This window comes from Macrobrachium rosenbergii, chromosome 31 (genome assembly GCF_040412425.1).
Source record: "Macrobrachium rosenbergii isolate ZJJX-2024 chromosome 31, ASM4041242v1, whole genome shotgun sequence".
NCBI classification, from domain to species: Eukaryota; Metazoa; Arthropoda; class Malacostraca; order Decapoda; family Palaemonidae; genus Macrobrachium; species Macrobrachium rosenbergii.
This window is the reverse complement of record NC_089771.1, coordinates 10,828,611-10,843,610: the sequence shown is the minus strand read 5'-3', so window position 1 is coordinate 10,843,610 and position 15,000 is coordinate 10,828,611.

Genomic DNA, 15,000 nt, shown 5'->3' with positions numbered 1-15,000 from the left:
TATTATTATTATTATTATTATTATTATCGATGTAGGTATTGAACTACAATGTTAAGACATTAAGGATTAAAAGTTCACAAGAGCATATATTTAGGTTATATTATGAAAAACCTGGACGAAAATTTATAAACCATTACTACAGTTGCACTATAAAGGTAGTGTCTAAATTATATCTAAACTATATAGTACTAGATGGTACTAAGAAAACTATACTCAATATAGAACTGTATTGAAATAATGTAAAATAGTTTACGAATTAATTTTTTCCGTAAAATTAACAAAACCCATAAAGCATTTTGTAAACAAAGTGTTACCCATTTAGTAACTATATATTCCCATTTTATTTCTAATATAAAAAGTAGAGGTGAATTTAAAATATTTGGCATCAAATTTAAACTCATAAAAATATAAATGATTAGTAACTATTATTTTTTTTATCTACTAATCCCATTTTTGTTGAATAACATGTCATTGAAATATTTACAAGTCACATTTTCACTTTCAAGGCAAAACTAAAACTTTCCACTGTGTTTTTTACAATAATGATTTCAGCTTCAGAGCGAATTCTTCCTAAGAAAAATCATGCGGAAATATCGACATGATTTATGCTGCTCAAAAACTTGCGTATTCCGAAATCCTCAGCAAAAAAAAATCGTAGACACCTTTTCACAGAGAGTAACAAAAGAGGCTTTTCATTGCAATACCTTTCCATTCATATTTTTTTTTCTTTTTAGTCGCATTTTTTATCAGCATTTCTCGCTCAGATTTGAATATTTAATGAGCAAAACTTTGTTTTCTGGTTTCGATTTGTAAAAACCCAAATGGAGCTTCATGGGTTCTGGAATAATTTGTTAATTGTTATTTTTTTTTAGTGGTCAATTTGAAATAGGTCGAACGTTCTTGATATATTAAATAATACTGAGTAAAAGTCTCTAGAATATATGATGGAATCGCAAATTATAACAGGAAAGGTTACTAAAAAGAATGACTAATCTCTCAGTAATTTATTGATTTTATATTAAGAAGTCTGCAGAGAGAGAGAGTTCAATATTCGAAACAAAACAAAACAAAACAAAAAAAAATACAATATCTTCTGTGATTTATTTCAGTGATTACTTTTGACATCAGTAAATTTCACTTTGATAGCACAGTGTATCACTCAACTGCCTATATCTGCAGAAAGCCCAAATAGCATAAAAGGTTAGGCTCCTGTCTGGGATGGATGAACTTCCATGTAATATCCATTGGATGGAAGTTATCCTGGGGTAAAGTGAATTCGATATTAAGGGGGTATTTATGGCATTAAATATGAGACTAAAGAAACTATGGTGAATTAGGACACACACACATATTATATATATATATATATATATATATATATATATATATATATATATATATATATATATATATATATATATATATATATATATATATATATATATATATATATATATATATATATATATATAGATAAAAAGAGAGAGAGAGACAGAGAGAGAGATATTATATACACAGATATATATATAATATATATATATATATATATATTTATATATATACACACACATATATATATATATATATATATATATATATATATATATATATATAGATAGATAGATAAAAAGAGATATATAGATATATACAGAGATATATATATATATAAATGTATATATATATATATATATATATATATATATATATATATATATATATATGTGTGTGTGTGTGTGTGTGTGTGTGTGTGTGTGTGTGTGTTGATTTTAAATCATGAAAAGGTACAATTGTGATGATTATGCGAACAAAGTTTATGCCACGAAGGAAAGTGAAACATTGAGATGCTAAGTACTTTCGTCTTATTACCAAGACACGGTCACAGCAACTGCGACCAAGTCTTGTTATTAAAACCAAAGTGCCTGGCATCTCCATTGTTTCACTTTCCTCCGTGGGTGAAACTTTGTTCATACATATTTTTATGAATTTATGCTGCGATGTCGCTTAGTTATTAATAATTCAGAAGTTTCCCTTTTGACTAGAGGGACAGGGTATAGCAACATTATATGGAGTGACACGAGATTTTTAGGAGTGGTTCTGCTTCCCCCTACTTTACAAAACTCCAGGGAAAACACCTGGGAAGGATAATGACTGTTCTCTTCCAGTTAAGGCCCTTTTGTATTTCCAATATTGGCAAAGATTTTCTCTCGTTAATCAGCAGATACAGAGCTCATCCGTCTCCGCAAGTCATACTTTCTGCCATAAAAAAAGGGCAAGACGACAGACATCGTCAGTTAGTTTGCTTGTGTCCACCGAGGGAGCATTGAGCCCTTGAACCAGCAGGCACTCATTTCCTGTACACTTGGGGAACTTTGACCTTTGAAGCAGACGTCGTCACGAGACAGTTAAGGTCTATCTCACCTGGAGGATCTTCTATCCAAGCATCGTAAAGAAGCAAAGTACGGTACGTCCTGTGATTAAGAGTTACTTCTAAGTCACTAGCGGATCCAGGGGGGCGGTGGGGTGGACGCACCTGGGCACGTGTCCCCCATGAAAAATAATGACAAAATAATAATATCGAAGATTTAGATAATAATAACATGAATGAGAAATATAAAAATGGGGAAGAAATTAAAAATCTATCAGAAATAATAATAAAATTTGGGAAAAAATAATAACAAAATAATAATAACAATAATGTTATTGATACTAATAATACGCATATACTTTATATATATATATGTGTGTGTGTGTGTGTGTGTGTGTGTGTGTGTGTTAATGTGTGTGTGTGTGTGTGGAAGTGGAAAAACTAAAATGTCGAATAGCGAACGAAATTTGTTCCTCGAAACAAAGACCGAAATAACTTAATAGTGTGTAATTTATCTCTGACTGGGCTTTTGCAAAAAGGGAATTCAAGCGTTGCAGTTACAAGAGAATTGAAAAAAAAATTTTTACTGAACTTTTATTCTAATCACTTTACACTAATAACTACTGCTAACGTAATTTAAAAATTCAGTTTATATATAGATATGAATATGTATGTATGTATGTATGTATGTATGTATGTATGTATGTATGTATGTATGTATGTATATGTATTCATACATATGCGTGTGTGCGTTTGTTTGTGTGTGCATAAATCACTACATACCAGGCACTGGGATTACGTATATATGTTAAGATAACAATAACAATTTACTAAATCAAAAACATTATTCGTAAGATATATATGACACTGCCGTTTTCCGAATCTTATGTGTTTTAATTCAAAGGAATACAGTGTACAAATCTTGGTTCTTTAACTTCATCAGTCTCTACGGTAATATGATAATTAGAACACAACGAACTTACAATATAGGTCCTATTTTCACCACTTTCCTATATAGAGAAAAAACACTTGCATTCTCACACTACTTAGGGTCCCAACCCCTACTGGTACAGATATCCAGTATTTTTAAAAAGCACAGCCTTGATGACTGTTCTCCTGCCTCCTACTAACCCCGCTTCATAACACATCGTCATCCCGCATAGCGGAATTCATTTGTTTAATATCTGGTTGCAATGAAAACACGTCAAATCAACAGGGCCATTTTAAACTGACAATCGGATGTCCTTTGGTGTTAAGTGGCTGGTCTTTATTGCCACTTGCAAGTGACCCATTTAGTTGAAATGGACCTCTGTGCTTGGAGCAGCATAATTGACCTGAAAACATCGTGTCTCGACGTCCAAATTTAGTGGTTGCATCAGCTGTGGGTCTGCGTTTATGCGTTAGATAGGAATCGTTGATGGTTAGCACTGAAACTTGGGTTGGAAGTAAGTGTCTCCAGCAAGAGAAGATTGGATTTCAGAATAGCCGTTGTGAGAATGAAAGGTTAATCAATAAAAGGCTATTTGTAGATATATTTCTATACAATCATACGTGTTATTATATGAATGAAATCTTTATCATTTGCATTACTATATTTTATTTTACGTATCATTTCATGGATGCTAAAATTTCTGTGAAATTTATTATTATTATAAGATTAAATATTGATATAGGCTATACAGTTGACTGCTTCAGATATACTGACATTGAAAATAAATATTTTAGAATATTTCTGGAAAAAAAGTACGGACACTGGTTTTTTTTTATAAATTAAAACTTTGTTTTTAGACTATAAATACTATTTACTGAAAAAAATGTGTAGTTATCCAAATGTTTTTTGTTGATAAAGATTTTCCATTTTCTGCTGATAAACAGTGTCATTATCTATCCCCACTTTCTTTTTTTCGCTGATAAACTGGGCCAGTCTCTGCCTCCACATACAACATTATGCTTGTAACACTAAGAAACACAAACAGGCACATACACATACAGACACATACACAGATCATGCTCCAGGTGTCACCTACGTCTGCCTTCTGAACAAAAACTCTATTGTACTGTTAAAATACATATTACGTAACTGGTATTTAGTCAAAGGTGTGTGGAGTACCCAAGGGGGAGATTGACTATCAGCATTATTCCAGAAAATCCTTGCCGAAAACTATAAAATGATCTCACTTAGGCTCCATCTGTTCTAAGGACCACAAGCGCGTGTGTGTATATTTGTGTGTGCGTGTGAATAACTCGTCCATCCTTTACATCTTTTACCTGTTTTCACCCAGATTTATAACCGAGCATCCAATAGCGGTAAATCTACCTAGAAAGGTAAAATTACCAGTAAGATTCATTCAGACATAATTTAAATGCCAGATGTACAGGGTGGGGGTGGGGGTGGGGGTGACCCCCTTACCACATTTCCCAGACGATCAATGAGACTCTTAGTCTTTTCCTCTCATTCATCTGTTATTCAGTATCGCAATTTGGTCTTGTGTTTTCGATATACGCTTTCGTCTGTGCTTAGTCCTTTGGTGAAATGATTCTGGATACGATATGGTATCGGAGAGTGACTTAATTTATAGTATGTGAATTTTCTCAATAAGATTTTCACGTTTTATTTTTATACTCGTTTCGTTCTATTGTGTTTATATTTTCTCTTAGAAATAGTTACCATATTTTATTCAGTAATGTTTTAGCTCTATTTTTATACGTGTGATTTCGTAAATTTATTTCATTTCCATTTAAAAATAAGTTGGATAAGACCGTCTTTCAAACTCAAATCCACTTTCAATTAATGTCTAAAAGTAAATCAATCCACAATCAATTGTAACTTCCATATTATATTAAATTCTAAATGTATGTATATCTGTTAAATATTTCCTTATTCAAATGATCAGTTCCAAAACAAGAATGTGACGGCCTATGGTACTTTCAGTTCTTCGAGAGTGTTGCATTTTTTTCGGCCCAAGCATTCATTATAAATTGTTCTATATATGAGAAAGATATTTCTGCTGCCTTTTAATATGTTACTAAGGATTACTTGCTCTCTCTCTCTCTCTCTCTCTCTCTCTCTCTCTCTCTCTCTCTCTCTCTCTCTCTCTCTCTCTCTCGTACACACATACACACAAAACACAGACACACACATACACACACACACACACACACACAACCTCACACCTAAAAGTAATCACTCCATATTCAATAGAATGAAAACAACACTTTTATGACGTGTCGTCTTTATATTTAAAATGATAACAGAAAATAAATTCCAGGAATATACGTTCTTTTCTATAGAAGTAATTATATTCTGAAAAGTATTTTCTTAAAATATAATTATAATTTTTTAAGTAATTCTCTTTGATCATTTGTGATGAACTTATTATTGACAGGCCCAGAAATATTAAGTTTATAATTTTTACAATATTGCAGTGCGTGTCTAATTTTAAATTTGTCCTTTCACAGTAAAATATAAAAGGCTTTAATAACCTTAATAACAGCGATTCAAGATAAGAGAAGAATAATAATTATTCAGTTAATCAAGAATAAAAATATAAAAAAATTAAAAGTTTGAAGTCAAATCAAGCGGAAATATCAAGCTTAGGTTGGAGAGAGAGAGAGAGAGAGAGAGAGAGAGAGAGAGAGAGAGAGAGAGAGAGAGAGAGAGAGAGAGATTGTCTTTTTTTCATATAGTAATCTTTCTGTATAAAATTATTTCTTTAAAACTGTGCACAGATTTATTATTTTGAGGAGAGAGAGAGAGAGAGAGAGAGAAATTGTCTGCTTTCCTTATGGTAATCTTGTTGAACGCGATTATTTCATTAAAACTAGACACATTTATTATGTTGAGAAGAGAGAGAGAGAGAGAGAGAGAGAGAGAGAGAGAGAGAGAGAGAGAGAGAGAGAGAGAAAATATTGTTGTTATATGTCAGTCCACGTTCATTCCTCCATTCCCCTCATGTTTCGTCAACTGTTGCCATTTCCTTCCTAAACTCGTTTGCTAAATTCCTTCAGGGAGAATTTGTTTGTCTCATTTTGATAAAAATTCGTTTCACGTCGAAGGCAGAAAAAGTGGAGTTTTCGCTTTTCTTTATTTGACTAAATGGAATTCTAAAAAGAATTTGGTTTTTCCTTCAATGACAGTTAGGAGAAAGTTGAAATTGGTAGTGGAGTATCTATTATTTCTGGTAATAATAATAATAATAATAATAATAATAATAATAATAATAATAATAATAATAATAATAATAATAATAATAATAATTATTATTATTATTATTATTATTATTATTATTATTATTATTATTATTATTATTATTATTATTATTATTAAAAAGGATGGCTGTATTATGCGAATTTATCTTATATAGTCTTTTCTATCCTCCTTATGATTCGGTTTTCAGGCTCAGCGATGTTAGTCAGTAACTGGCCGATATTCATGTTGGAAAAGGACAGTGTGCGGAATATGGGAAGTCTTTTATTAAAATATCCAATCAGAAATCGTTCGCATAATACAGCCATCCTTTTTAATAAGACCTGTTTAAAAGAGGGTCTACTCCCTTCATATATTATTATTATTATTATTATTATTATTATTATTATTATTATTATTATTATTATTATTATTATTATTATTATTATTATTATTATTATTATTAATGGTATTATACCAAGATTCAATCAAGAAATGGTATAATTTATCTTCATTGTAATCATGAAAAATACTTTAATAATCATATATATATATATATATATATATATATATATATATATATATATATATATATATATATATATATATATATATATATATATATATATATATATATATGGCAAAAGTTTTTTTTATAAGCAGATTTCGTTGAACTGTATGGCTTTTTTATTGTTCATCAACTTGTTAATAGTTTGACAATATTTTCTGAATCTTCTACGGTCTTCCAAATTTAGTGGTTGGACCAAAAGACAAAGATTAACTCTTTATTCCATTTACTATAAACACAACACCACACCTGTTCCGTCACTCGTCGTGACCTCTTCAAAGTGCATAATCTGGACATAGCGTCCTGTTGTTCTGTTGCAATGTGCGAAGGGACATGTAGCGTCTAAAACAATAATAGGACAATAAATAACATTACAATAACAAGAAATAAAATATAAACAATTTTAATCTATTTACACTTATGAAAAGTTACAATGCAATAAAATTCATAATAACAACATAATTTACTTTGTTAAAAATATTGACAACATAAAACACGTGTTCTGGTTGTGCTGGCAACAAACACATCAGAAATAGAAATGCTGGAATTTTATTGTATTGTAACTTTTCATAACTGTAAATAAATTGAAATTGTTTACATTGTACTTCTCGTTATTATGATGTGATTTATTGTACTATTATTGTTTTAGACGCTAGATATCCGTCCGCACGCTGTAACAAAACATCATTGCGCTATGTCCAGATTATACGCTTTGAAGAAGTCACGACGAGTGACGGAACAGCTGTGGCGTTGTTTCTAAGTATATGGAACTAAGAAGGAATTTTCGTTTTTTTTGTATATCAACTAAATTTTTAAGACCGTAGAAGATTCAGAAAATATTGTCAAACTAACCGAAAGTTGATCAACAATAAAAATCCCATATAATTAAACGATATATATATATATATATATATATATATATATATATATATATATATATATATATATATATATATATATATATATATATATATATATATATATATATATATATATATATATATATATATATATATATATATATATATATATATATATATATATGTATATACATATATATATATGTATATATATATATATATATATATATATATATATATATATATATATATATATATAGACAAATATATATAGACAAAAATGATTTAAGCCTTTGAAACAAGAGATATATCGACACGTCTCCCACTCCCTGCAAAGCTCTCGGGATCCCCAATTGAATTACAAATGACTCAGAAAGAACCCATTTCATGAGCTCTGAAGAAGACTGATGCTGCTGCCGATATTAGAATCCTCCTTTCGCACCCACTACCCGGATAAAAATCTCCCCAGTATGAAAATCAAACAGCTTGCTGGCCTGAGGGACAGGCAGTTGTAAGGCAGAGATCCTTGTGCTTTAGTGTGCCTTCGAATTATACTTGACATTTCATTACAGCTAATCAATGTTGTAAGAAATGAGATTTGCTTCTTATCTAATCCAGAGGTTTGTCCTAAAACTAAGCCTTTTTCATCTTTGGTGTAGTTTTTTTCTGAAGCTTCGTTGTTTTATAAAGTGATTATTTAATAATTGTTTTTTTGTGATTTAAACTTTACCTCCTGTTAAACACAAATATAAATCAAACACTTAATTCATTCTCAAAAGTTCGCATCAAATGGAGTTCAATCATTGTTTTTGGATACCCAATTTTTTCATGTAACAAAATATAAAAGATATTAAAGTTTATTTAACCAATGAATAACATTTCTTACAAACGTGAAATCTGCCACATTTCTTCAGTTTGTAATAAACCTTGTTAATCAACTCCCACTATTTATTTTTCGTTTATGTTCTCGTTTTGAGATTTTTATCATAATATTAGAATCAAGATTTATGAATGATCACTTCTAATAACAACAATCTCGTTTTAGAATTGTTTCTTTCATCAGTCTTTATACCTTTAAAAAAATTGTATTAAGTCGCTGAAACTTCTACAATAGTTTGTTTATGTTGTCGTGTTGAGATTATTATCACACGGTAAATGAAGAGTGAAAATTTATAAATGACTGCTTCTAGCTTCAATATTCTGGTTTTAGTATTGTTTCTTTCATCATCAATCTTTATACGCTCAAAAAAATTTTATTAACTCTACAACTTCTACATTTTTTTTATATTCTCATGTTGAGATTATGTCACACAGTAAGAATCAGGACTTATGAATGACTCTTAGCTTCAATATTCTCGTTCAAGTGTTGTTTCTTTCATCATCAGCCTTTATAGCCCAAGAAAAAGAAATTATATCAACTCTGAAACCTAAGAGTTTTCGGAGACCCTTTGGCTCATGTGATGAAAGGGCTTTCTTGTGATTGGAACCATTCGTCTTTCCCGTCATTTCGCTGCAACACTCAAGGTCCAGGTCTCCATAATTCTGAATCAGCTCTTTCGTCGTCAGTTGGTTTTCCACCTTTGGTGTTTACGGAATCAGTTGGTTGTTTGTTTGTTTTATGCTCTATCTTCCTTTGTGTGTGTTGTATGTATATATTATTATTATTATTATTATTATTATTATTATTATTATTATTATTATTATTATTATTATTATTATTATTATTCAGTAGATGAAACATTCATATGGAACAAGCTCACAGGGGCCATTGACTTGAAAGTCAAGCTTCCAAAGAATATGGTGTTCATGAAGAAGTGAAGGGAAATACAGAAAGAAGAGATAACACTTATTAAAAAAGAAAAAGAATAATAAATAGATAAACAAATAAAAATGTATGAAAATGCAAGAAGAATAGTATTAGGGTTGTAATGCATTGCACTTTCGCTTGAACTTCTGAAGTTCCAATTGCATGACCTCCTCTGAGAGGTTGTTCCACAGTCCTACGGTGTGAGGAATTAATTTCCTCTGAAACTGAAAAGTTCTACAGCGAGGCACATTTACTGCATAATGGTGCTGCTGTTCAACAAATCTGGTTGTTCTCGGCAGATAAAGGGGATTAGGGATCAATTGTGAATGTAAAAGATCTCTGTTGACACAACTTATGAAAAAGTGACAAACAAGAGACCATCTGTCGATGGTCCAAGTCATAGCTTCTACCATTATCTAAAAGAAATAAATCTCTGGCAAAAGCAGACATCCACACCGGAGAACAGTTTTCTCGTCAAGAAAGTACAAATGACCTAAAATAGGTTACATTGATGTTATAAATATATGAAGCCTTGCAAACAGTGCCTAACTTACGTGCGGCATTTGCTGAAACTTTCATTAGGTGTTTCTCAAAGGTTAGATGTGAATCATAAGTAACACCTAGAATAGTTAAAGCTTTAGACTCATTCAGCAAAGTTCCATCTACCTGAAGGGGAGGATGGAGTGGGAAATCTGTCGACAAAATCTTCTGCAGGGATTTTTCCGACAAAACCTTCTATCTAGTCAGGTTTAGAGATCTGTAGAAATAGCAAAAGAGACATAATGAGTTACGTGGTGGATAATGAGTGACGTGGAGGACTTTTGTGATTGTTCTGATTTGAAATGGTTTTACTATTTTTTTGTTACATGTCTTTTATTTTTGAGGAATACACTGTGCGTTGCACTTTTGATTAATTAGAGTCGTGGAACCAAGAACTTTGCTAACAGTGGCATAGTTAAAAGCTTTAAAATTCTGAAGAAGACGTTCTTTGGCAAAGCCAAGTCGAGGTGCTCCCCTCACTCATTCTTATACCACCAAGTAGATCAGATGTGTTTTTGTGTGTCCTGTCTTTCCCGGGTGGCCACCTGCTAGACTGACTACGAGACTTTAGGTAATTATAGTAATTGTAATCCAATTTGATTGATGCCTATCTCCGCTATTGAGTTGAATTGTATCTTGTTGGGAAGTAGCACAGAATTGGTGAGCCCAATGGGCAAAATTCTAGGCCTGATTAAATAACGATATCAGTGAAATTGTAGCGGACTTGACTTTTGTGCCTTGGTTCAGCTGCCATGTGTTCCAGAAATTCATCCTTTGTTCCTCATTCAGCTCAATTTTGAAAGTAAAGCCAGCTATAGTTTGCATTAAAGTAAATGTGTTGTAAATTTGTACATACTTTTCATAGTAACGTAGCTTTGTTATGTTTTTTGTGTTATAGTTGTACTCGTGTTTTGTGCAGCTACCATCTGTTTGTGCTGGTTTGAAGCCATTGTCCTTTGATTGTGTATCCTTGCCCAGAACAACATGTGACAGCCAGTACTAACTGAGTTATCACGGAGAAATTCTCGACAAAATCTGCATGAGATCTGCTAATCAATAGTGTTTTCATTTTACTGAAGTTCAGCCTCATACCCCACTGATTACACCATTCCTTGATCCGATCTATGTCCCGATTGAGGCCGAGGGCAGCTTCATTTCTCATACATGGAGACTTTGCTACACCCACAAGTGTTGCATCATCAGCATTCTGAACAATCTTGTTTTCCAGGCCAACAACCATATCACTTGTGTACACCCACAAGTGTTACATCATTGGCATTCTGAACAATCTTGTTTTCCAGACCAACAACCATATCACTTGTATACACTAAAAATAACAGCGAAGCAAGAACACTGCCCTGTGGAACTCCAGACACAATAGGTCTTGGTTCACTAAAGATCCCATCCACAGCAACTCACTGCTACATACCTGTAAGGGAATCTTGAAGTAATCTTGAAACATCCACACACTACAAGAATCTGAAGTTTATCAATGAGTGCCTTGTGATTTACTAAATTGAAAGCAGCACTAAAACCCTATTTGAGTTACTCTGACCTCAAAACCCTTATCAATGTTCCTTGCAAATGGTATGTCAAGTCTAAAAGAGCATAGTAGGTACCTAACTGCTTCCTGTATGCACATTGACTACAAGCTAACAATCCTTTAGATTCCACATATTTATACTGTGGCTTGAAAATAAGTTTTTAAGCAACTTTGAAGAACACAGGAGGAATAGAGATTAGCCTGTAGTTACTTCATTTTACAGATATGCCCCAGAATTTTCTTAACATCCCTGGAGAGATATGAAAATTTTGTAAGAATAGTTTCAGGATGACAAGTATCAGGGAAAGGGACATGCTCAGTTGATTGCTTAGCTTCAAAAGCTCAATGAAGCAGTTCAGCCTTTTCCATTGGGCCAGTAACCAATTTACCATCAATAGTTAGCAGTGGTGATATGGAAGACGAGCCTGACTCAAAGATAGATGATGCCAATTCGGTCCACCACAGATGAGGCTGAGTAATTTGTTCAAGTTTTCCTCTTCAAGGAATTATTGTAATTTCTCTCGGCTGTATGGGGTTAGTATTAAAGTAGTTTAGCCAGACCACTGAGCTGACTTTCAGCTCTTATAGGGCTGGTCTGAAGGATTTCTCGGCTGTTTGGTAAGTTCTATTAGCAGCACTGTGAGACTCAACAAAAATGGTGTAATTTTCATTTAAACAATTTGTCTCCGTGCATTGAATTTGGTCTGTTTGCCATAGTAGACTCATTTACCTGTATCATCAAACCATAACTGGTCATTTGACATAATTTTTTTTTTACCTTACTAGGGACATATCTTATTAATAGCCATCAGGATTTCGTTTAACTTCTTCTTGAGATCAGGATCAAATATAGCAACTGAAATATTAAGTGCCTGATGCGCCTTAATAATGTGAACCCAACTGGCTCTGGATTACAGCCAGACCGTTTTTCCAATGGTGGAATTAGGAATACACTGATTGACAGATATGTCCATCTCAAATGCACAATAATCAGACGTGCCTATATATTCACAGACCTTGGACTTCACACTAGCTGGAACATCTGTGAATATGAAACCTAATGTATTACGAGAAATATGTGTGGGTTCCTCAGTATATATAAATCTCTCTCTCTCTCTCTCTCTCTCTCTCTCTCTCTCTCTCTCTCTCTCTCTCTCTCTCTCTATATATATATATATATATATATATATATATATATATATATATATATATATATATATATATATATATATATATGCTGTAGGCCTGTTCTGAGGCCTATACTTTATTTAAGTCTCTGTTTTAAGAACAGGGGTTGGTATCTCCTTTTCCTGAGATATGTAAGATAGTGTGAGCCGACTTGCTATGCCAGCTGTTCTGTCATCTTCACATCGTAGGTTACTCATTGCCCTAGCTAAATCCTAAGGTCTACTGCAATGAGATACTAGATACAAAACTAAAACTTTATTGAAAAAAAAAAAATAACGAAAATAACTTCAAATAAGTTACGAAGAATGAAATCGGATGATTCAGCATAACTATGAGAATCTTTTAAAAATAATAAGGTCCAAATTATAGACACCCAGTTATTAAAGGAAATACAGAAATAACTCATCTGCCATTCAAATCATAAAAGGTCACTTAATACATTGAGATCATTTCATAATTAAATGTCACACCACTCCCTTCCTTGAAGAGGAACGTGGAGAAAAGAAGGAAGGAGGAAGGATTACTTCGCAACAGCCCTCTGGAAACACGATTCGATCTGTGTGTTTTCCCTTTTACACAGACCACATATCAACGTCACTGAATACGGATCCCATTGTCCACTCATTCTATGAAAAACTCGCATTATATGGGTTTGTCAACGCACTCTCGAGGTACTCGGTCACACACATACTCACACACTCCACTGCAATGTTCTCTTCTGCAATGTTCTCTTCAAATCTGGATCGATAACCGAATAAACCTTCTCGAAGGTTCTTTTGCTGAAAACGCATTTCCACTCCACGTGCGTTGTCACCAAGGGTCTCTGAGAACGTTGACTTTTGCTGCAAGCAAAAGACTCAGCATTTTCTTACATACTGTGTATAGCCATATGATCTCTTGAACAGCTGATATCATCTTTTCAAAGTTCACCTTCGTCACTAGTTATATATATATATATATATATATATATATATATATATATATATATATATATATATATATATATATATATATATATGTGTGTGTGTGTGTGTGTGTGTGTATATATATATATATATATATATATATATATATATATATATATATATATATATATATATATATATATATATATATATATATATATATATATATATATATATATATATATATATATATATATATATATTATAAGTAAGGATTCTTCTAATTACTCAAGCTTATATTATATGGGAAAAATCTTATTTTTACAACGATATTTTCATTAAAGACAATTGTGCTATAATAAAAACTAGTGAACTTTAGTGAATAACCTTGTGTTTTAATGAATGAATTTTCCATTATCTCCTCAAAAATTCTTAACATGACAGTAATTCAATTATCTTTCAAGTATCATAATATACTTCCCAAAAGTTACCCAAGATCCTGAAAAACGTTCATCAAAATGAAAAATACTAAAAGTTTTCATAAGGATTTCGCCACAACCATCCAATAAATGTTTTGTGATTCAAATACTTACTCATCGAAAGCTTCAGTTACTCAGTGCTGATGAGATCTACCTGTCAACAATGGGGGATGGTCCTCTGAGCCTTTGTGTGTTTAGTTAATTGAAGTGATCCTCCATCTAAGGCCATTTACCTGACTAAGATCTCGGTTGAAAGGTTGTTGTACGAGGTAGCAATGGTGTTAATGTTTGCTTTGCTTTCACTAGGAAACCAATATACAAATATACTTTGTGTATGTGAGGCCTCGTATGCTTTATTTATCTGGACATAATAGGAAATATAGAAGGATACAATATCCTGTGATTCTAAATGACATACTTGGACCTAGATAAAACTTATGATAGAATTAATAGAAGCAATATGAAGGGTGCTCCAGGATGCATGGGATTAGATTATTCTCATGATCTTCGTTTAATGTGCTTTTTCCCATTTTTCATATAGGATAAGCATGATGCCTTC